General features: G+C 40.1%; 1 long non-coding RNA gene across 1 annotated transcript; it reads left to right on the forward strand.

Moving 5' to 3' along the window:
- The first annotated feature begins 20,423 nt into the window (after positions 1-20,423).
- On the forward strand, positions 20,424-24,043 carry LOC136569421 (uncharacterized). The gene is made up of 3 exons (XR_010785343.1): positions 20,424-20,640; positions 20,734-20,936; positions 23,651-24,043. It is a non-coding gene; the product is annotated as an uncharacterized lncRNA (long non-coding RNA).
- Positions 24,044-25,714: the final 1,671 nt, after the last annotated feature.

A 25,714-nucleotide genomic window follows, 5' to 3' on the forward strand; every position in this document is an offset into this window, starting at 1 on the left:
CTGCACAGATCAGGAACAGTCCTTGGGTGCTCTACCTGGGGCACTGCAGTTGGAGCCACGCATCTGTAAACACAGCTTGCGTGTGCATGCATGCAGGTGCACAGAGATCATATGGAAATTACAATCTTTCCTCATCCTCATTTTCTAGTCAATTTCCACTTCAGGAGAGGCTGCCACTATGTGGCATTAGACCTCTCTTTGATTTTGTCTCAAAATAATGAACTGGAAAGTTTTGTCCCAACATCTGTGTGAATCTGCTGGCTTTTTAAGTTGGTCTGAATACGCTGCTGTTGCCCTTGATTTCCAGAAAATGTCATAAATTGTTTAAAGAAGAAAAAGAAAGAAATTTCACAAGAAAAGTATAAACATTCACCAGAAATATGCTGTGGCCTCTTTCTACAGTGAAGTCAGAGGAAACTGGGATTTCACCCCTCTGACCTCTTTCAAGGAAAAAATGTGCCCAACCCATATAAATACATTTTGGTCTCAGTCCTTAAGAAAGTTTTAAAAAAAGAGAGTTGAAGATTCCCTTCCACTTCTCTGTAAGCATGAGTTTGAATTCAGAACAGGAAAAGAAAGCTGGTATCATTGTGTCATCATCATAGAAGAAAGAACTATTTTTAATTTTTTGAAGTTTCTTCTTGGAGGCATGTAAACATGACAGCCTATTTTAAAAAGCCCAGCAGGGAATTTTCTGAATCCAAACACCATAGTTAGTTTGCAGGAAAACATGTATTTCTTCTAATGCACCCATAGATGTATTTTAAAATCTAGATGTTAAGCAGGCATGAGTGTTCCACCAGGAACATCTTGTCTGTGCTGCTTGCTCTTAAGGTACAAGTGGCACAAGCCACAACTCAATGAGATTCCAGTCCCACATGAGCAACTGGTTTCTGCCAAAATAGAAATATGCTGTTAATTTTCCTTTGTGACAACACTGCTACATTGTCATCCCACTTGGCATCTGATACATACCCAGGCAGACTTAATGCTTTAAACTACTAGACATTAGTGAAACTAAGACGGGGTGGCGGTGGGGACAGGGGGGTGGGATTGACAGCAGGATGGCAACACTCCAAGATTTTAAGGCCAGTCCCTGGCAAACAGAGACCAGTTTTGTTACAAGACCAAGCAGAACAGCTCTAAATCATGCATTTGTCTCCTGGAGGGGCAGTGCAGCAACTCAGGTGAAAGGGGCTGTTTGGGACAGGAGGAGATGCCTCTGGCATCTAACATGAAGATGCCAAATTTCCTAAGTTATAGAGGAGAAAGCCAATGCAGAAGCCAGCACTAGTGGGGCAAAGAGCAGGCTAGAGAAACGAGAAGGAGAGCAGGAATTCTTTAAGGGGAAACAGTTTGTTGCTGTGGAGTTCCATCTTCACACCGATGCTATGTGTCCAATGTAACTTGCTGCTGTCTTGAAAGGTGGTCAGAGACAAAAGATGTCCATGCCAGAAATAGTCTGGTATTGAGGCAGAATCCAAAACATTGGGACCTCCTCCATGGCCTTGGGATGGGGTTGTACTGATAAAGTGTATCTGCTGGCATACAGCAAATTGTATGACCAGCCCATTCCTGAAGGTCTCCTCCATGATTTGAGAGCAGAGCTCATTTTACACCAGAGTTGCTCGCAAGTTGTTTACCAGTGTAAATAAGATCAAATTTTGAAGGATCAATCGAAATTCTGTGGCTCAATTATCCCTGCTCTATTTAATAATATCCAACTATAGGTGCTTTAATAGTACATGAGAACTACAAGCATGTGTTCTGGAGTTTGCTCCCCATTAGCACAGATGTCATTTACTTCCTGATTTACCTTTAAACTTCAGAATCATTTATAAAGGGTGGAAAAGCCTCAAAACTCATGATCTTTGCTGAAAATAGAATCCTTATGTCTTTCCTGATAAGAACATCTTAAAAAAATTCAGTGTCAAAGCTCACAATTGAAAGGCTGCATCCTAAGTGAGATGGTACCACAAACCACAAATAATAATCCTAGAGAATAAGGGAGGATAATAATACTTTCCACGCATTTCTTTCTGCTTTCCCTTTGTAGGCTGATGTCATCATTATGAATTGTCAGTTCCTGGGATTACAGTTAACGCTCTGGTGGTTTTGTTAGAAAGATAATTCATGTAGTGGCAGAAGCTAATTGTTCTTTGGATTTGTCCTTCATTGTAGAATTTTATGAATAAGTTTGCAAGTGAATTTGAACCTTATCTGAGTCACTTGGGTTTGTGCCCTGGTGTTGCTAGCTTTATTCCCAGGTTAAAACCATCCATCTAATAAAAGTCCCTGCTTCTAAAATTAGCTAAAGGGCACTAAGAAAAGCATTTGACACTGTAAAATAAAGAAGAAAAAGTATAGCAGAGGCAGCCTTAGGTTTAAGAAATGCTTTCATTGTATTATCGTCAGCTTTTCCAAAGCTGCAATAGCCTCTGATGACCTGTCTGCAAACAGTTCCACTGCAAAGAATAATAGGTGAGGCCATCCTTTGTCCATTCTCTTTCAACATGCGCTTAGAAAAATAGCAATGTCACATCAGACAAAATAAAAGCAAGGAGAAGTATAAAGGAATGTTACCAATAGGCACTAGCGTAATAGTTGGACAGGGATGATACTGCTTATAATTCTGATTTTCCTGCAGTTGTCTTCAATCCCAGCAGCCTCATTTTCAGCAGGATCCAAACCTAGTGCTATTCAACACTTTTCCCTTTAGTATACAAGGTAATTTACCATTTCAGTGGCCTTGCAGTGACTGAAATATTTAGGGGATTTGTGTAGTGACAGAAATAGATAAGATGTTTGAAGCAAATGGCTTAGATCTCTTTAGGAAAATCTCAACGGGATTTAAGAGGATGCACTGATGTAATACAATTGGTGGTTTTATTAAAATTCTTTCTGTATAACATCTAGCATAAAAGTATAGCCTATTCCCATTACAAAGTCTTCTCCATCTCCTAACCCTTCCCTTAATATCCTTCCTGAATGAATTAGAAACCTGTCTAGAGAAGCAAATAATACAACAACAATGAATACAGCAATATTTTGAAAATCTATTTATTTTCTAGGTATAGTTGTTTGTAGCTGTGAAAATTGCTAACAACCTGATTCTACAGTGTAAGCTAATGCTTGAGTCACCTTCATGGATACATAGAATTATTTAAGTTGGGAAAGACCTTTCAGATCATTGAGTGCAATTATTAACCCAGCACAGCCAAGTCCACCACTAAATCATATTCTAAGTGATGTGTCTGCCATTGCTTATAAAAAATGTCAGAAGCAGCAACAGATTATCTTTGGTTTATATACTGTTTCTATCTTGCTTAATTACAGTACACAAATGAAAGTAAGAATGGTGACAGTTAGTGCAGTCCAATACTCCAGCACATCTGTGTCTATGTGCAGTTGTCAATATGAACGTCTGCATTCACTGATATGGATCCAGAATGCCCACACACACTGGTAAATGATTTATATTATTATTATGGATACACTCTAAAGCACTTAAAAAGCTAAGAAATACCAGAAAATGAATGTTGTACCAATCTTAATTTGGTTTCTTGATGTGTCCTTACTGCAAAGGGAGCTGTTTGGGAATTTTTCTACACAAAGTTTTTGTCACAAAACTCCCATCTATCAAAACAAAGACACTCATGGACACATTCCAGTTTTGACATAACTTTTCTGAAGTCCAGACTGGAAGCTTTACAATTAGAAATTCAATTTATGGTTGGTTCAGACCAGTTTTGTAAACTTGGATTGTTCCAGAAGGAAGCCCTACCTAGGCAACATCTAAGTGACTTCCCAGGCCTGGCCATTATTTTTTTCCCTCATATTTCTTGATCTTCTGACTTGAAGTCTGTAAGACTGTGCTGTAGAAATGCTGAATGCTCACAGCTGCAGCGGTATTTGGTGGAAGATGAGCTTTGAAAATACAATGCTAAATAATCATTGGAAAGCTTGCAGACATTTGAAATTGCTTACCAAGTTTTAATGTCTCTGCCTCACTTCTTAACCTGTGAAATGATTCATTACATTTGTGTATCATTGTGTGCAGCACTGTTATGGTAAACACCACATAAAAGCCCTTGAGGAAATTTTATGTGTTTTTTTTCAGAGTAGGCTTGAATAGTGTTAAATAAATAACGCATTAGGCAACAGTGTACTGCATGAGGAAAGAATTAAATATTAAAAACCTACAGGGCACTTCCTTCCTAAGTAATTGAAAGAGGCAGAGGTCTTGTAAGAAGAAACCACTATGTGACCGTCTCACCATACATGATGACAATACATATGTGTCACAGAGGTTGAGTTAAGGTTGCACAGGGAGCCTTAATTGCCAGGATTTCCTAAATCCCAAATGCTTAACATTTTTGTCTTTTAGAATAACAGTATTAAGGTGGGCTTTAATATGTCGGATATATAATCCATAGAGAAAACACATAGCAAATGTTTGACCGAAATATTTTATTGGGATGAGTTATTGATGCGTATTGAAGTTAAGTACATTGATCTATGCAGGAGTTGGAGAACAGTAATTTTTAATTGATATGTTTTCCAGGTCCCCAATCAAGTTAAGATCTTTCTTATACACAAACATAGTCCTTACCTGGCTAGAATGACTGTCTATTACCTGCTTGCTGAAAATTCTCACCAGTTGTGGCTTGCTTTGAACCCACAAAACTGCAGTGGAATTCAGGGTTGAGGCATACAGATGAGAAAGAGGCAAGGGTAGTCCAGGAAGTGGAGGTGCCTTTTAAATTCAAGAATCAGTGGCTCAGTCTCTAAAGTTTGACACCCATCTGAGAAAATCATATCACTGATGACTTATGAGTATTTCTGTAGCATTGATAGAACCCTCTGGATTTGCAACCAAATTTTTTGATATCTTGTGAAGTCCAGCATTCTCTATTCTTCTTATGACTAACAAATGAAAATTTCCCTTCCTGTCACTAATGATGAATGACAAATCAAATCCTAAATACAACTCTGTAGTGCTCTGATGCAACAGAAAGGAAAAAATACATGAATTCTCTTGTTCTGAATAGTAAGATTCACTCAGCACTGTAACAAAACTCTTACCTTTTTTTTTTTCAAAGTGTTCAGGCAGAGATTGATTTGAAACTCTAGCAATGGAGCTCCTGGACAGCCCATACAGATAGTTTTTCTATGGTATGTCCAGATCCCTTCAACTATTGCATCTTAAAAATGCATGCCAGGATTTTTCTCTAAGGACACAGCCTTATGCCAGCCAACCCCAGACTAATATTCCTTCTTTTATTTATTTAGAAGAAACACCTTCCAAAGATGGCAATCAGTGTTTAGGCATTTAGGGTGGAGTGAAAACAGAAGAGAAAGAGAAATGGTGTTACAAGCATCATTACCTCCGTACTGCAGCCAAAGCTCTCCTAAGTAAATGGACACTTTTATGAAACAGCTATCACAGGCTGTGAAATGCCCCGGTTACATCAAAGTAATATGTTTAAGAATGAATTGTCTTTATTCAGTGGAGATCCATTATAGGAGATGAGAAGGGTTTCTTTGTCTTATGTGAAGTCATAGATTACACATTACCCTTTCTGGAATGTCCATGAGAAAGTTACTTAATACTCTGAGCAATACTTACAAGGGAAAGGGAAGGGAAGTGTTATCACTTGGGCTGACCCCTTGGGGAATGCTGTGATGATAACTTTCCTGTTTAAATTTGGGAAATACATAGTGTACAAATGAATGAACTTCATTGTCTTTGAAGTTTCCTATGTGACTCATGGTGAAGACTTTACATAATTACATTAACATTACAGGGACAGGAATCAGCATGCAAACAGGCCACAGGCAAACATATGATTACATGATTCTATCAGCTATACAAATGAAAATTAGCTCTCTTTCCATACTACTTGCCATGCTTTCTGTAAGTGTTACATAAGTTAGTGATAATATCTAAATATGTTTTCAGAACTTAGAAAATGCTTGCCAGGAGAATAAATCAGTGCAAAAACTTACAGAAAATTTGCTGAAAGCCAGTATTAGTAATTCATTTAACATCAGATTTGCCAAGCATGCCTATTTTGGGGAGCCAAATACAGAAGCTTAAGCTGAATACCTAACAAAAGCACCTTTTCGTCACTGCTCAGACAACCTCTGCTGGCTCTCAACATTGTTTTCACATTTCCAGATTAGCATGGATGCACATTAAACAGACGGTGGTGAAAGAGATTGCAGAGTGACTGGGATGTCAGGAGGCATTTAGAAAGAGCTTGCTTAAGGTACAAAGTTATGAATATCTCTAACAGAGCTTGTCTCATTCATACCAGTGCTACAAGAAACCTGAGCAAACTCAGGTTGTGCTGTACACTTTCACTGCTGACTATTGGATTATCACTTCTGACTGTTGGACAACTGTTAAGTGTTATCAATGGCTAACAAGAGCTTCCATTCAATTACATGGAATTTGAAGGAGAATGCAAAATTTTCATTATTATCAGATGTTTCTGAAGCTCGTTGCTACTGGTCACCCCAAGCATTTCTCCCTGTGGAGGGTTAGAAGGAGGGGGTAGACTGAAGGAAGTCTTGCAGAACAACCTGAGAACAAGTTTCAACACTGACCATTGCCTCCTAGTTCTTTTATTTATTGCTGTTTTCTTTTCTTTGTTATGAAAAGAAGTCCAAGTCTTTCCCTGTGGTAAAGTACATTGCGTTTTGGGATGGGCAAGTGGAATGTCTACTAAATTAACAGTTTTTCAAAATCACTTCCTGGTGTTCTGCAACTTCTCTCAAGTGCAAGCAAAATGGCAAATATTGAAGTATGAAGGACATGTGCATCCTTATTTTATCTTACAGATGATTATCAATAAATAACACAGGATTTTCAGCATCATTTCTTCATGTCAGCAGACCAGAAAGATTTTCCAAGTGCTGTCATGTTCCTTTTCTAGAATGACTTCTAGCTCTGCTCTGCTTAATTGGGGTTGCCTGTGTTGCAGAAATAGCATGAGCAGAATTTGTAAGTTGGCGTGGCAAGAGCCAGCATCCCCAAGCCCATATTAAGGCATTCAAAGAAATGGTCTGATTTCCAAAACTGCTGAGCAGCCAGCAGCCCTAATTGGAGTCCATGGGAACTGTTGGATGTTCAGCACATTTGAAAAATCAGGTCACTTATGTAAGCAACTAATTGTTGTGGTAAGAACCCAACTTCAGCACCTAATTTTACAAGGGCTCAATGTTGCTTTGCCTAGACACCTTTCAAAACTGGGAATCTGTCTTGCACTCTCTGCTGACCTGAATGGAGCCCTATCTGCTGTTTAATTACCAGCAAAGGCCCTCCGGCAGGCTGGGGTTCGCCTCTTCTGCCTTTTTAACGTGTCTCAGGGGGGTGAGCAATCTGGGGCTGTGGATTTGCATCTGCTCGCTGTGATTTGGAGGCAGTGGCTCCTCCAGGCTGCAGTGAGAGCCGCCTGAACCTAGGCAAGCTACCTAAACCTCACTGACTGCCTCTGAGAGAGCAGGGACCACCAGATTTCAGTTCCAGAGTCCTACTGAACCTCTGACATGAGAGAGGGGACCCTTTACAGGTCTGCCTCATTTAAAGATTAGTCCTGGAAATTCAAAGTCTTTACTGGCTTTATTCTGTTCCCTTTAGAAAAGTTAAAAAAAAAAAAAAAGTGGAAAAATTCTGCAGAAAAGGACCCTGTTCTTGACTGCAAGACCATTCCCTATGTGTCAGCAGGGATCAGCCTCCAGGTCTGCATGACATGCTGCTTGCTGAAGGGTGTGAAGCAAGTATGGGACAGAGAGTGCCATGAACTATTTCAGCACTAAAATGAACTTTGTGTAGCAAACACGGGGAGGCTTAAGTTCGTTTGGTACCTAAGAGGGTAAGTTTGCAGAAGTTCTTGTAAATCCCTATTGCACAACAAGCTCAGCACGACTGTCATCCTGAAGTAATAGATATTCCTCAATGTTGTGAAACTTAAATAGGTGTCTTAGTCTGACTTTCCACATCAGCAAGGATCAGTGCAGAGTGTTTTCCTCTTTGTTCTTATGTTTTAAATAGTACACAACAAATGTAAGCAAGTTTCTTAACTCCTGGGTAGGGTCTGGTTTCCTAACTCCTGGTGCTGGGCCAAGCACTAATCTTGGGCACACAGCATACATAAACATGTATCTCAGCAGACATTTCCAGATACATGGTGCTGCTTACAATTCACCCGAGATTACAATCTGACCTGTCAGTGGAGGATACGAGACAAACAAGTCATGCAAAGGAGCAGAGACAGCAGTGGTGTTCCTCAGGCTGTGAGCCCCAAGTGCTGCTAGCAATAACAGGCCCCAGCTGATGATTGGTAATTTTCAGAAACAGTGTCTTTATGAAGTTCTCCTGGTATTATGAAACATTTGCATCCCTTTCATTACAGCACCCTCACAACATTCAGAAAGTAGGGCAGTCTGATGGGCAGCATTCAAAGAAATATGCACTGGGTGTAACGTCAGTGCCGTCACTTTAAATTACAAAATTAGCTGTCATTGTTTAACTTAATTTAGCAGAGACTGGGAATAGCTGATTGATTGTCAGCCCCACAGATTCAAGTCACAGGATTATGAGGTGCTTCATATCCTGGATCTGAGATACAGCCAGAGATGGCTAACAACTCTGGTGCAAACACTGGTGTAAGTACAGCAGATCCAATGATCTTTCTGCCAAAGGCAGCATTGGATCAGCTCACTGAACCAGCACAGGGGCTGATCCACCATCCGTCTGAGCTGCTCACTGGCCAGCCCTGCAGCTCCTGAGAGCAAAATGGGTTATGAGCAGGAGCAAGTGAGAAATGCTGGAGAGAGGACAAGAAGTAGGAGATCATCAGAAGTAATCTCCCCATTGCATTCAGCTTTGCACATCGAGCAAAGCATGTGGAGCCAAATATCCTCCCTGTTTCTCCTGCACAAACCCCTTCCTGTTTGTGAGGCATACTCTTTATCTATAGGTAGGAGCACTGCACCTTTCTAATCTAGGTCCCATATTTTGAGTAGAATATTATTTCTAATTGTTTGAGATTGTTATTTTTGTTATTATACACTCAAAAAGGCGTTGTTTTTGCTGTGCTGTTCTGTTAGTAGACTAATATGCCAGCATGGAAGAAAGGAGACAATAGATTATGTAGGATTTGTCCAGTCAGCCCTAAAAATTGAATCACATTTTTTGGTGTTTTGATATAAAGTTAAAATACAAATTAAAGTATCATTAAAGTACAAGTTGGTCCCTGTGGTTTCTGGGTAGCTATTGGTAAGAAACTATCCTACATTAACATCTTAAAATCTTAAGATTTAGGAGTTAAAATCTGGTATTAATATAGCTGTTCACCTTTTTCCTTTCCCATCCCAAAACCCAACCTCACCCAGCTTTTACTGACTGTTTTACAATGTTGCAGTCTGTTCTTTGATGGAGAGCTGTGGATGAATTTTGTTCACAGGAATGAAGACAGAAATGTGTTTTTATGCTTTCTGATAAATGCAGACATAAGCCTACACCCCCTTCCTTTTCTTTTTCATGGAACATACTGTCATTTTGAGATGACGCAGAAGTGCATCATCACAGAATATCGTGACTTGTTAGGACAGGCGTTGCCTCTAGCTCTGTTTTAATGTCTGAGCTACAACTGAAACTTAAAAGCTGCCATACTGATGGTAGCTAGCAAATATTACTGGTAGTCAAAGTTACAGATAGAAAGCTGGCAAGGAAAATCATTTACCTACTCAATATCAAAGAGTTGTGCCTGTGCCAGCAGCAGTGAGACAGTGCCAGAGCAAATGTGTTGTGGTAACATTACACATTGCCTTTCTGTGCAAAAATACTGGACGAAATTCAGCCCTTGGTGTAAGCAAAGGCAGTTCCAAGAACATTTCTTGTGCCATGGCTACCTCTTTATACTCATGTGTCCACAATTATATGTATAAATTACATTAAGTGATTAAGAGGAATTTGCTTAAACAGTTGCAAACAAAGGAAATACAGTTCTAGGGCCAGCGGCATAACTTTACCTCACATTGCTGGGTCTGGGGTGTTAAGGGACAAAATTTGACAGGCTAGACTCCAAACAAGAAAGAAAGGTCAGAGCGACACACACAATGTGGAATGGGGCCCTTTTTCAAGCCAAAGTTGCCCCTCAAGTGCCAGGTTATGGGGGAAGCTCCTGGTTCCTTTCATCTGATGCTTCCTTTCCCAGTAGGAGCCAGAAGGGTGATCATACACAACTTCTCAAAACATGCTGCCAAGCGTAAGTGACCTCTAGGCCTCCTTCTCCCTAAATAGCTGCTCTCACCCTTTCTGCCTGAGTTTGATGGGCTACAGGCTCTTCCCTTGCAGCTCTGTGCTGCTGCATGATGCCACTGCCCTCAAATGCTGTTTATTTCCAGCCTTATTTTATACCACAGCTTTTTTCCTCTAAAATGTGGTTTTTATAAAACCATTATCATGGAAAATAATGTGGTAAGCCAGCAGGGCTGCAAACTGGTTAAACCTGAATGTAAACTTTCTCTAGCAAATATTGCTGGCATGTGGGCAATAACCCCGAATAATTTCATTAATTAATTATATGCCAGTAACTTTTTTTAAAGGGCATATGATTTACACTGTAGGCAGTTGAACACGTAATTACATGCTAGGGGTGTGTGCTATTTTGTTGTCATGAACTCTGTGGATGCAAGTCAAAATATACATTATAAAAGCAGGTGATCCAATTTACATTAGAGCTACGGCTCTTTCTGGAGACTCTGGAGCATTAAGACACATGGGTTTTGATAAAACCCATGTGTTTCTATGTCCAACATAAATACATTTTTCCTGTATTTTCCACTCTATTCTAGAAGAAGGCCATTCCACATGCTACAAAAAAAAGGCATGTATTTGCTGTCCATATATGAGTTCACTGAAAAGACAGCATATGAATAAGAAAGAATTACTTTTAAACTGTAGAAATATTTGATACTACAGCAGCTGTTGGTATCATAAGACTAACATGCTTATTTATTGCAGGCTGTCACTACTTGTCACGGTTGAGGTAGTTTTGATGACCTTACTGTGAATTTCTATTAGTATAAATTGAACTTTGAATTGTAAGGGGTTTTAATGTTTGTTTTGGGGATAATTGCAGTATTCTTGCAATGGTTATTTTCTCCACATTTTTAATCTATGCTCTCTGTCCTAACTCTGCTGTTAATATAGTCTTGGCTTGGGAATACTATACAGTAGGTATAACGTAGTAAGCAGTTGACAGCTTTGCGTTAAGATAATATATTGTTGTTTGATGTCTGCACTGAGAGAACTAATGGCAGCACTGGAGCTGGAATTGTTAATACCACACTGAGCTCACCTTGGGTATGTATTTGCACAGCAAGTGCCAAAACGTGTTGATATTGGCCTTTCAAATTAATGAAGAGCCAGAAGAAGGAGCACAGTGAAAATTATTGCAGCAAAGGAAAAAGTATTAAGATGAAGAGAAAGAACATTGCCTGAGACCTAGGCTTTGGAGGATGTTCTAGAGAGTACCAAGGGGAGCAACTGAAGTAGCAGACAGTCTCTGTACTAGTGGAAGAAAATCTGCGCTGCATTCATCTTACTTTATTTCATTATTGTAGAGAATGTTTTGTAAGACATGAAGTTCATGCTGCCAGTAATAATTTGTACTGGGGTGTTATCGTCACTCTGGTATCCTCTCAAACAAGCTTCCCATCTAGGTCAGAGTGTGATGCCCTTGCTCACTGAGGAGTGAATCAGAGCCTGGTCCCTCATCAAACCTGCTAGCAGTTGGAAGTCCAATATGACATTCCCATTTTACTAGTGTGCCTTAGCTCATCTGCAACAGGTGCTCAGCCACTCACTTCAGCTGACCTGTACTTTTCTGTCCTTTCTCTAACTTAAGGGAGAAAGTGTAATGAAATACAAGTCAGGAAACTGCAGCTTTTTAAGGAGCTTCTTGTGTTCCTGGACACTTAATGATCTTGCCAATCAGTAGATCCTGCTCCAAAACAGAAAACCAGCAGCTGTTCATCTATTTTACAGTTAGATTACAGAGGGGCTTAAAAAGTTACTTTTCAAGCATTCTAGGCTTCATTCTGCCCTGCTTTGTCATGCTGCCTCTCAGAGTAAGGAATCAAGCTCATGGTGCAGGACATGACTTCATCCTTGAGCAGGTTATATGATGCACAGCTTTTTGTAAGGCTCCATTTTAATGTGCATGATCTTCCCAAGCGATGAAATCTATGGATTGAAGAGAATTGTCCTGAATTTAGTTTCTTGCAGTCAACCCAAACCTCAAAGAATCTCTGACTCTTAACTCCTTACAATGTGCTCTGGGACTAAGGGAAGAACCCAGAAAATCCCGAAGTCCAAGTTTTGCACTCCTGAACATTGTTGCACTTAGAAGGCCATTCTCCACCAGACGGTGGCATGACTTTCTCCACCCTTTCCTCTGCAGAAAGAATACAAGAGGACTGTGCAACGCCTTCTTAGTTTACCATTCCAAAGCCACGTCAAAGAAAAAAGTGTAAATGGCAGCATCATGACATACGCTCCTCTGATGTAAATATTGCATTAGAGAAGTGAATTTGCATGTGAAGTCTACTAACACTGAGTTCATGAGAGCTGACTTTTTAGGAACTGGGTGGGGTGGAGCAAATGAAATAATGTGTGCCTGCCTACTGGTGGCTACCAAATCTCAGCCATCATTTCCACAGAGGGAACTTCCCAAGCATCTCCTAGTAATTCTCTAGTGAAAGTTACTAGCATTGTATTAGAAGACTAAATACCTGGAAGCATGGTTGATTATAATCTTTTGACTGAAATTTACCAGCACAAATCTCAGTTGGATCTGTAGAATTAAACGTGCTCATATGTAATCAATGTTTTGTGACTGCTCTAAGGCACATGATTTTGGGGCAGGATTTGAGAGGCCAAGACTCTCAGGGGCAGTTCCTAGAAACAAGTTTCTTGCCACCAGTTTTAGTTACTAGAAGAGGCCATATAAGTTTGTCAGTCATATGTAAGGAACTACAGAACATGAGTGGCTATAAAAACCTCCACCAATTTTTACATGCTCAGTAGTTAAGCAGAGGGTTTTGTGCAGCAAGGCTGCTTTCCACCCCCACAGTACTAGAGTGCAGGCTTTCAAAAAAGGAAGTTGGTTATATGCAAATTACATGCAAATACCTAATAAGCTTGTTAAATAATTGGCATAGAATATCACACATCGTGCAGCATCAAACTTGGCAGCTACAATCATCCCTACTGTACTGCTAGTACTTCACTGGTGCTAAACTGGTTTGTACCAGCTGAGGATCTGGCCCACATAGCATATGGAATTTCCTGGATAAGCTACTACTCCCTGTCATACTTAATCACTGATAAATACAGGCCAGATTTATATTGTTATGTATATGCTGAATCTGTGACATGATCTTTCTCATTTCTGCCGTCAGTTCGAGCAGTCCATTAAAACACTCATTGCAAATGACTGTGTGCTGGAATCAGAGCTGATCACATGCTGGCATTTAGTTTTCTTGATAAAGAATAGAGGAAATAACATAAACAAGTATGCTTGATTACTTTCCCACCCCCGTTCATCCATTTCTGAATCATGTTGGATTAACAACACATTTGAGACAAAGATGCTGAATTTTATTAGCATTGCTTGCTCACTGATGTCATTATTAAATGCTACATTATTAGCTACTCGGGTATAGTATATATTCTTCCTGTACCATTCCTCAGAAAATAAGCAAAAGCCAAATTGTTTTGTGGCATACTGAAACCAGTGCTGACTTTATGCAGCAGATGTTCATCTAGCCACGCATGTAGATGATTTCATAGATGGGGCGAGTGTGCTCACCAATCACACACACTGCTTTTTTTTTCCTCCAGCACTGAATCATCATCTCTCCTTAACTGTTTTTTATTGTTGGGTTTTTTTTTTTTACTGGAGAAAGTAGAGCACTGTGCAAACAGTCATGACCTTTCCTGTCTTTAGCCAACATTTTTTTAATGCCCCAATTCCAGGCTGACCTCCTTTTCCAGAGCTATCTTTGGAACTCAAATAATACTATGAAAATACATTTGTCAGCTTCACGATGAGTGCTTTAATGGTGATGTTCTTTCACTGCTTATTTTCCCCCTGCTGTTCATATTATGGCAATTTTATTTTTATGAACACAGAAAATGGTAAAAGAAAATCCAATTTATTTCCTTAAATTTACTTCTCTTTTGAAGTAATTTCTGAGGGCTGCACTTTATATGTGTTTAAAACTAGAGAACTTGCAAGACTACTTGAAGCTTTTGTTTGGTCTAAAGAGAAGAGTAGGAGTTACTTGCTTAGCTGTCACTATCTTAAGCCACTTCAACAGCCCTTTGCATCTAATCTAGCCTCAGAACTAAAACTAACACCACTTGGTCCACAAAAATCACTATCATCAATATAGCTACATTTGAGACACAGACATCTAGAAATATTAAACTGCTTGTGGTGTGAAGGTCAAAGCTACTAGCAGACCCCTTGTTACAGAGGCGGGAAAACACACTGTGTCTGGTATGTTGTGATATTGGGCTATCACAAAACACAACTTTATACAAATATTTTTCGAGTTTCAAACCTAACCTCTGTCATCTCATGGTGCTTTCCCCCACTAGAGTTGAAACAGCAGTGTGTAAAAATGTCAGTTTGTCACTGCAGGGGGTTTCTGAAACATGCACACCCTTACACCAGTGTCCTCCCACTGAAACTGGCTCTAGGATACTACTCACCAGCCAGGTTAGGTTTGTAGAAAGCACACTCAGCTGCAACAGGCTGCATACGCTTGGAGCTCCTCTGTACAGATATCAATTACTTTGCAGGTTTGTTGTAGGCCAAACAGAACCAGTGAAGTTTGTGTATGCATGCTTGGCCTAAGAAAGGCTTGGTTTGGGCAGGGTGTGTCACCTGTGCAACCAGATGTAGAGATATCTTTACACCCTCACAGTTGTTTTTGACTCCACCTTTTTCTTTATTTTTCTCTCCATCATGCCACTGCTTTTCAGTTTTTTCAACAATTTAATTAGACCTTTTATTTAAACTTATATCAAACACACAATTTTTGCAATGTAAAATAAAGTTTTTAATGTAAAACCAGTGTAATAATTCTTATTCTTCAAACACCTTGCTGAAGGTCAAGGACGAAATATAACTGGAAGAGTGAAGAAGCTGAGCTGATGAAGAGGCAAACTGGAGAGAGTGGCCTAAGTGACCCTTCAGGATTCAGTAACTCCATCTCAGTGATGAGGACCACAGACTGGCTTTTCCTAGCTGGGCATCTCCTTGCGGTGCCTAATACTGCCTGGAATGGGCCATATTAAAATACAGATTTGTGCTGAGGCAGCTGCTTGCGACATCCCATCTTGCTGGGTGCCTGAGGTGCCACATCCTACCCACAGTGTGGCACTGGGCAGGAAGCCATTTGACTCCAGCCCTGCACACCACTCAGGCTCTGCATGCACCTTGGGGTTCAGGAAATAAAAGTCTTTTGGCTAGCTTTCCTTGCACATGCCAATGGAGGCATCCTCACAAAACTGAGCCCAGAACAATGTTGAGCTTTGTCAGTGCAATAACAACAACAAAATCAGTAACAGCAGCAAAATGCTTTGAAAGTGAATCCTGTATGATTTTAAGAAACATATGTCAGTCCTTGACAAAGATAAACCTTTTTCTTGGAGATTTTTTGCCAGTAATGTTCATTCGTGTTACTCCACCTTCAGCAGACGGCTGGTAATGACCTGATTTTTTTAAGCATCTTGCAAAAGGAAATAGAAACTGTTGGCATCTGTGCACGGGTGATGATCAGATACTTAAACAGAGCCTGGAAATGGAAATATGCACCTGATACTGCTCTAGAGAGCAAATAAAAAAATGGTCTTAAACCCATGTTATTCAAAACCATGCATGTGCTCTATGAAGAGACAGGATATAGAAGTATGGCAGACAAAGAATGTGCCAGGGAACATTGCTGTCCCTAGGTGCTATGAAGGTTTTTCTAGCTGCAATTCAGAGACTAATCTGCTTCACTCCTCAAACCAAGGACTGGATTTCCAGACACTGCAAAGTTTGATGTGAACCTGATAGGAAGCTGGATACCTGTAATATAAAAGCCTTGGTAGTTCACAATGGGAAATTTGAGCTCACTCTGCTCTGCTGTTAAACACCTACCTGCTCAGCACATAGCCAGCAGTGAACACACATAATTTTCGGCTGGGAGAGACATGATCCTGTGTGCAGAGTGTAGCCATTTCAAGCAGTAACATGGAGCACTACTGCTTGCTTTTAGCCAAGTTTGGGGGAGTAGAAAACACTCTGTGCTGGTGCAGTGGCCACTGCATAAATCCCCTTTTGCAGTAAAAGCATGAAAACTGGCAGTATTACACCGAAAAAGTGTGTCTGAAGGTAGGCATGTAGAGTGCGGTTAAAGCCCCATCCAATTAACAAAAAATTAGCTTTCATGGGTTTTATTTCACCATTATCTGCCAAGAAGTGTGCAAATCTCAAAAAAACCACATTTTGACTCTTTAGGTGTGAGGTGTTCTTGGAGTTAAACCTTTAAATATGCTGCTGTAAAGAGGAGCCTGCCCTCATTTCTTCCACTGAGAAGGTGAGGTTGTTGCCCTGTAGAGGCCAGGAATCAAAGAAAAACTACTGACAAACATGGGAGGTGCTCTTCTGCACTCAGAAACGGTGATAGTGAACTGAAGACTAGCAGAGCATGTTCCTGGAAACAGATGACATCTGGGGTACCTGGGCATACCCTTGTCAAAAAGATTTGTATCTTCTGCAAAAAGGAAGATTTCTCTAATGTGTAGTTCTGAGCCATCAGATTCTGCAAGAGGAGCATAAGACATTTCTTCCTCTCTTGCTGCTGCATCCTGTGTAGAATAAGGTTCAGAGAAAAGGCTCCATAGGAACAGTCAGTTAAATATTCGCTTGGTTGGTAGAGTCAGCAAGGGCAGAAGTGTCAACACTGGTAGTTTTTTTGGTTTGTTGCAGAAAACTGTTGTGTGAGAAACATCTGAGGCTTATTGATGAAAATAGATTTATTTCTACTCATAAATATAAATATAAATAAATATTTCTATTTGTAAATAGAGTAAGAAGGAAGAAGGTTGAACAGAACAGCAGAAAAAGTGATTCTATGCTTCCGTTAATCTCCAAGTTGAAATAAAATAATAATATAACAAATGGTATTTCTACATCCAGTGATGTGGTTTATTACTAAAGTTTGGGGTTTTTATTTTTTTCAGAAAGACTGTGCCTAATTATTTTCAAATTACAGAAGGATATTTAGGCAGCAGTTATGATTGGAATAAACTGGGTCAATTTAAGTCATGAAACACATCTGTAAGAGAGAACATGTAAAGAATATATCAGTTCCATACTAAGAAACTTTAACTGAAAACTAGATTATTGTGTCCCATTATCTGAGGTTAGGTGATAACAAAAAACACCTGCAGTTCATGCTTGGCCACTGTTTGGTGGCATATGGTTCTTCTGTACCATGTTTTTGATATTTTTATGCCTCCTGCACTCTGAAGACTGGACGGGTTCTCACAGTCAGATTCTGTCTTCTGTAGCTTACCCAAAATAGCGGAATTAGTCAATGTCATTCAGTCCAGCCCCATTAATCTGTGCATCCAGTTTGCTTCTGACATCTTTACTGACCATCCTAACCTCTGTTTACTCATTCTCCTGTTATGCCTCCTTCCTTGTTTTACTACAATCACTTTCCTACTTCCTGTAATTTATTATTTTATTATTTTAGTTTTAATTTTAATTTTAATTTTATTTTCACTTTTATTTCCCTATATTTTTATTTTTATTTTTGTAAGATTACCTCTTGGCTGTCATCTATGTGCAGGATTTCCTGACTCCTTTTCCCATTAGGTTCTTGGTGTAGGCCATCAACCCCTGATCATATTAGTCCATAGCATGATTGTTTATTTGAAAGTATGTTTCTGTTAGAGTCACAATCTGCACATTGATACATGCATTTACTAGATGCATCAATCTTTACACTTGCAGTTTCTCATATATCTAGCAACCTTATGCTGCTACCATTAGTCAAAAAAGCAAGTTTGTATTTTTCTATTAATGCTAAATATCAAGCATAATATGTTCTTTAGCCCTTTAGTAAACTAAATTTCTTTTGAGTTATCAGAATCAACTATTCTCTTGATTTGAACATCCAAGTATCTTTCAAAATGTTATTTCACACAGTTCCACTTCTTCTCACTTAGACTTCCATTTACCACTGTTTTTCTTCTTATGTAGTAGTGGCAAGATTTATATTGCTTGAAAATGTATTTTCCACCAACTTGTGAAAGAAAAAATGAAGAAGGTTTTGCACCTGAAGATGTTAATTCCATTTTTTAAAAGTATGCATGCAAATGTGTGATTTTTAAGAGAAAAGACTGCAGAGAGTATTATATAGCAACACGCAGGAAATGAAATAGAAAGGTCAAAGAGCTAGCAACACTTTCACATTGTAGGGTAAATTTGGATTCTGCAACAAGAGATTAGCAAGAGCTGAAGAAAGCAAAAACAAGAGACAACCAGAGAAAAATTATCCCTTCATCAAAAAATTTGATGAATTTGAAGTACAAGATAAGCACTGATGGACAAGGGACAAAATATCACCTGTTAATTAATATCAGTAGAGAAGATGAGAAAGCTCTGAGTCTTCAGAAACAGGAGAAACTCACTACCTTAAGAAAGCCTTTATAACATAAATGTCTTCTTTCAGATATATATTTTAATTTTCAAACTAATAGCTTCCTCACTTTCCCGAGAAAGAGATACTTGACCTCAAAAATAAGAGCCTGAAAATCCTTGGTCATAAAATCCAGTAGGGAGTTTGTCACTGCTATTGATATTACCTCTGAGTAATTCAGATATTACTGACAACTAGTTAGCCATAGGTGACTGTAAATGTGGGAAGTATTATTACCATTCAGTGGGACATTTCTGTTCCTTCTTCCTTCTAATCCCAGCAGAAGGATAATGTAATAATGATGACTTTTTTGTTAATTTTTCCAATCATGGCAAACACAATCACTGAAGTAAAATCCAAAGTGGTAGGAATGGAAGAGAAAGGAAAAATAAATGTTCCACAGCTAATTTGATAGGAATCCTTGAATCCTTGAATGTTCCTCAGATTGTCCAAACCCAAACACTCAAATCTGCAATTCCTCAGATTTCAGTAAAACAAAATCTGTATGTGAATTTTGTGACTTGGCCCTCCCTTAAACCCAGTCTATCTCATGATCACAGATGCACAAAAGGGCAGTACATGTTCTATAATATCTTAAAATAAATGAATCAGTTAAACCAAAACAAAAAACAAGTGTGACAGGCTTATGCTCCTCTGGGTTTCCTGTGTGTAAAATCCCAGGAAATTTGAAATGAAGGGCCTGGGAATAAGTTCAGTTTGTCGGAGCAAGCAGAACCTTGTTGTTATTCTCAAAAAGACAGGGATGAAAACAAGTAACATTGGCTTTTAAAATGTTTACCAGGCACACTGAGGGTGAGGGAGGCAGGGGGTGGGTGGGAAGGCAGAGTGGTAATGTGAAGCAAGGACACAGGAAGAAGAGCAGAGAATGGTATGAGTTTCTTTTCTTTAACCTGCATGCTTGCTTTGTTTTTCTAATTCAGCAGTTTTAGTGCCTGTAATTCATAATATTAAATTGTAAACTGGGAGCAGGTATGTGTGAGATGAACTAACCTGAGCAATGCAATTCATATGTATGAATATTTGTGAGGTACTTTAGTTATGCGAAGGACCTTTTGTCTCTGTTTGCCTGCAAAGTATTTCTCTAATACCAAACAGCCCAGGCCTGGAGTACTTGCCTGTGTCGCACTCTGCCCTTGCTCATGACAGACATGGTGGAGCTTAGCATTCCTGGAGGGAAGCACTTACACTATCATCAGCATGAGCATTTTGAGTGGAAGACACTGAAGGATCATTGCAATTGGGAATGTTGCAAATGTGCAGCTTATTGTAGACAAAGATAGTCAGAAATCTTCCAGGGGAACACTTTACCCACCCTGAAATGCTGATTAATCAAAATCAGAACATTCTGTGGGAATGTGTCTGTTTTAACAAATCTTCTGACAAAACACAGGCACATTTCCAAACTCGCCTGCCAGGCAGGTTTCAGTCAAAAGCCTGCCCAGTTTCATGCCAGCTTGCCAACCCAGCTCCTTAGCAGTCTGCTCAGCAGTCTGCTGGGGAGAAAAAATGCCAGGCCTTCAGATTTTCCAGTGCTAGGGCAGGCTGTTGAATTAAGTACCTCAGTGCTGGGCGACCCTGGGCTTGCAGGCTGTTCATCACAAAGCTACAATGGTCATCAACCTTAAAGGCAGGCAAGACCAGAGCTGCCTGCCTCGAGAAGGGAAGAAAGATGTTTGACTAGCAGTTCTGTAATGGGAGAAGTAAATGAAGGGTGAGGAGGAGTCAGGCTGCATGAAGGACAGTGCAACATCCACTTCCTTCTACTCTAATTAGTATCAGACCTGCAACTGACCCCATTTTAGGGGAGTTTCTGTTCTGGATCCAACACCCATTGAGATGGTGAGCAATAAATTGGCTCAATTATTAGAAGACCCCCATCAATTAAACTGTCTGTGCATGTAAAGAAGTGTTTTGACCTTTTTTTCTCTCCAGGTTCAGTTTAACTCTTTCCTTTGTTGGGGTGGATGGAGCAGCAGAGTCCCTTTTTTGTTGTATGGTGCGCTTGTACCGAGCCCAGCTGACTGATGTTTACTGCAGAGTGACTTCATACATCTGGATGGTAGACCAAGTTCTTTCCAGCACAGAGAATTCACCGTGTTCACAGATCTGTGATTGCCACAGGAACCATCCAGAAGGTCAGTGAAAATTCAAGCAAGCTGTCCTAATTGCCTTGTTTTATTTTGTTCTGTGAGGGTTTTTTATTTGGTTTTTTGGTTGTTGTTGTAGTGGTTTTGGGTAGGTTGTTTTCTTTTGCTTGTTTGGTATTTTTGTTCTTCAGAGTTTGGTTTGTTTTTTTTATATTGTGTTTTTTGTTCTGTATTCTTTTTTCTCAATAAGAACTCAGAAATGCAACAGGGAATAGGAAATACATTTGGTAAGGCAGTCTGATAGTGGTAATCATAGCGGTAGTCTATCTTTACTGGCAGCTTTGGAGTGTCTCACTGTTCTCTTCATCCTTTAAAGGATGTGCTCTTGTTCTGTAATGGAAAAGAGCGTGAAGGACCTCTACAAAGGCTGGCGAGTACCAGTGCACTTCCATCAGGTCTCAAACTACACATTTCCCCATCATCTGCTGCTTGCTTGATCTCAAGTTTTCTGTAGCAAACCAGTTCACAAACTTCGTAAGCATGTTACCTATAGCCTGGGATAGGAATGAAGGCTGACACCCTGCAGCTGAGAAAATGGTCTTGCTAAACACTTCTTTAAATGATCCTTTTTAGTAGGTGTTATTGTTTTCCTTCTGTTTATGAGGCAATACATTCTATTCTAAGAATAATAGCTAAGGAACAGTAAACAAAATAGCAAATTGAGGTTTTGGATGACAAGTGTTCTTGACCATTTTATTGCATTGCTGTTACTGGGCACTGGGCTTAACTAACACCAATTCATCTCCATGAGAATTGTTGTCAGAAAACTAAAACAGCTTTGTGTTAGAGAATAATATGTCAGTCTGGAAGGAATTGTCCATGTTTGTTCTTCTGAGACTTGACGATGTTCTTTCATGGCTAATTAGCCCAAGCAGAATTTAGCTCAGGTACATAGGGCAGGAGTACAGCTGCATCAACTACCATTTAGTTGACATTTGTAATGAAACCGTGTTTCTAAGCTCCCACAGATTAAGGTGGTCTGTGTTGTTCCTTCTAGAAATATACTCATTTTAAAAGAGAAAAGGCTCATATTTGAGAAGGCTATTAATATCAAGGAAATAACATTTTACTTCTCAAATATGTTTGGAACCAAACACCAGTAGAATCATTGTCCATAGAACTTGTAGACTATGGAGGCAAATTCTATGCTTATTTACACAAATTGCATGGACAGCACTTGAGACATGGCCTAGATAAAGGAATAATCTCTTACTCTTTCCATGTTTGCTCGGTGTTAAATATTTTCAGGAAGTCTTGCTTTGCTGATCCCTTATTTTCCTTAGACTGTTTTCTGGGGATATTTGAGAGAATATTTAGTTTATGGATCTTTTTGTACTCATCACCATGAGCAGTGGAAGTCTGGTTCCCTTGACTTAATTCTGGACCGTGGCTCTCTCGCTGCTCAGTAAGAAGTTCACAGATAATATTTCACACTTCAGCTCAAACTAATGTGGCTACAACTGCTTTTGCCCCTGGACAAACATCAACACTTCCCAGCTCTGTCATCTCCCCTTCTGGTTTCTCCTCTGTTTGAACATGAGGAAAGGCACCTCAGAAGTTAACTTAACAAATCTCAAGAAAATTTTCCTCCAGGATGTGTCATCACTAGCAGACATAAGGAACAGATTCTGCCAAGTTCTGAGGGGAGGTTGGGTGGATTGCAAGGGTGTGTGCCATGTGCAGGCAACAGTAATGGGATAGCAGGGAAAAAACCTCCATCCCTTCAGTTTGTTGCCTCATTCCTTCTTGGTGTGCCACAGCTCAGCTTTTAGAGCTAATTCAAAGGACTTTTCTAATTGCTTAACATAAAAATATTTCACCAACAATACGAGGTAAGCCTAGCTTGCCACTAACACTACGGACATTTTGAACCATTACTCAAATGAGTATACTATTTCCAACCTTTGTCCTGTGTTGATGATAGCTCAATGTAAAAGCAAGATTACGGTCAAGTTTAATGTTTTCTTGTGTGTTTTCTTTCCCATATTACTCTTGTTAGCAGCAGGTATGAATTCATAAATGAATTAATTTTTTCTATAGAGAAGATACTTTTAGCTTTGAAGTTTGCAGCCACATAGTTATATGCAACACTAAATCAGGATTTCCTTTTCTCTAGTTCCAGCTTAATTTTGTAATAAATTTTATCCATGTCTATCTGTTCTAACATAAGAGATGTCTAATGAATATTCTTGATGTACTGGTGTTTAAGCTTGAAGAATGAGAGTATGATTGTCAAAATAGATAAAAAACTATATTTCCATTTCCTATGTAAAGGCATACAGAGGCATTGAGACATAAGGTACCCCTGAAATAGCTTTGTTTAAAGACTTCTGAGCCTGAATGGCTTCATTGGACCACATATTCTCCAACCCTGCTCTGTTACTACATTTAACTATTTTTTGCATTTAACATTTGTTTCTTGCATGAAATACAATGAAGAAAACTGTGTACACGTTATTATGTAAGTCTCTATCATACTTATTTTTTGAGAACTAATTTTTAGCCCACTAGTAATTAGGCTTTTCCATGTGGTGCTTTATGAAGGAATAACAGTGGTTCAGGACATGTTTGGACAAATGTTTGAGGGTTGGACCTAGATGATCCTTAAGGCCCCTGCCAACTCAAACCATTTGTGTTGGGTTTGTGTGGCCAGGTTTTGGGCCTTCCAACTTAAACCATTTGTGTTGGGTTTGTGTGGCCAGGTTTTGGGGCTTCAGAGGTGATTTCGGTGAGATGCTGCCAGAAGCTTCCCCCATGTCAGATAGAGCCTGTGCCAGCCAGCTCCAGGACAGACCAGCTGCTGCTCTGGGCCAAGCCAGTCAGGAGTGATGGTAAGGCCTCTGTGATAACATATTTAATATGTAAAAAAAAACCCTTAATGGGCAGATTGTAACTGGTGCCAAAGAATACATGCAAGGAACAACTTTGCAGACACTGAGGTCACTGGAAAATGAGGGCAGGGGGTGTTCCAGGTGCCAGAGCTCGGATTCCCCTGCAGTCTCTGGTGCAGCCCATGGTGAAGCAGCTGTGCCCCTGCAGCCCATGGAGGTCCATGGGGATGCTGAGATCCACCCACAGCCCATGGAGGAGCCCCAGGCTGGAGCAGGCGGATGCCTGAGAGGAGGCTGTGAGCCCTTGGGAGGCTCCTGGCGGGGACCTGCAGACCCATGGAGAGAGCAGCCCATGCTGGAGCAGGTGTCCTGGCAGGATTTGTGACCCTGTTGGGGACCCACGGTGGAGCAGGCTGTGCCTGAAGGACTGCACTGTGTGGAACAGTGACCCAGGTTGGAGCAGTTTATGGAGAACTGTTTCCATGGGATGGACTCACACAGGAGATGCTGATGGAGGACTATCTCCTGTGGGAGGGATCCCACACAAGAGCAGGAGGAAGACTTCTCCCTGAACAGCAGTAAGAACATCATGTGATGTACTGACTGTAACTCCTCTTTCCCATCACTCTGTCCTTTCTCTCACTGGGGGGGAGGAGGTAGAGGTGGGAATGAGGAGGAGTGGAGGGAAGGTGTCTTTAAGCTATATTTTACTTATCCTGCTCTTTGTTAGCATTAAATTAAATTACTATCCCCAATGAGAATTTTGAGTTTTGTGCATGATGGTGATCCTTATCTAACCCCAAGAATCCTTTGCTATACTTTCTTTCCCATGCCCAGTTGTAGAGGGGAGCGATAGAGGCAGAGGGGGCTTCAGTGGGTGCTTGGCATCCATCCAGGGTTACCCACATGCCATTGTATGAATCCATGGTTCAAGATCCATGATGACTGACTGTTTATTACCACAGATACATTTGTTAACACAGGACATTCTTCAGGTTAGGGTCCATCCAGCTGAACACGTAAACTGCCCTGTAAGTAATAAACACTGATACCCTTCTCCCATGGTGAGTGTCTTAATGGCTATGCCACAAAAGGCAAGCTCACTTTTGCTCTTTGTGTCTTTTCTTGCATATTAGGCCACTTTCTACCCACCATTCTGGATGCCAGATTTACAGCTCTGCAGCTCAAAAGGTAGGAAGTAACTGGTGCAAAAGAAGTTTATACCAGCAGTGGTTGGTAGATGTTTCTCCAAACGTCTGTCAGACAAAGTCCTGCTCTGGACTTGAGTTGTAGCAGTCCCAGTTTCTCACACCTCTAGGTCCCAGTTGGACTCATTGGCAAGAAAGATACTTCCCTTCTGCATTTGTAGAAGGAAAAACTTTAGTCACCTGAGCATGTTGAGGATGAAAAGGAATTACAGCAATGTAATGTCTCATTCTCCTGTTACCAAGCAGCAGAGCAGAGAATTTCAGGAACAAAACTTTGAATTAAGCTATCTGCTAACCTTTAAATGGTAAAGACCATGCAACAACAGCTGTTGAACAGCCAAGAGCATGCTTCTCAGTGATCTCTGCTAAGGGTGTTTTGCAGACTCTTTACAGTTCTTGAGGGAAAGGGTCTAGGACTAAGAATTACACTTCATTCTCTCAATAAGGCTATAATTAACCTGTTCAGTGCCTGCACAGCTTTAGTGTACAATAACCATAAAACAGTAGTAGAATCATTCCCTGCACAGAACAAAGGCTTCTTCTTGTCCTTCTGATAATCATAGCTGTGGGACAAACTTTTTACAGTTCTTCTTGTCTTTAAGTTTACTATTCAAATTTTTATTCAGCAGAACACATTTCCAATTATTTTGCAAAGTGTAGCGGTTTCACCAAATGATTCACTGATAATTACTGTGATAGGAGAGCCAACTGCTCAGTATGTTAATAT

The sequence above is a fragment of the Molothrus aeneus genome, chromosome Z (assembly GCF_037042795.1).
Source record: "Molothrus aeneus isolate 106 chromosome Z, BPBGC_Maene_1.0, whole genome shotgun sequence".
Lineage (NCBI taxonomy): Eukaryota > Metazoa > Chordata > Aves > Passeriformes > Icteridae > Molothrus > Molothrus aeneus.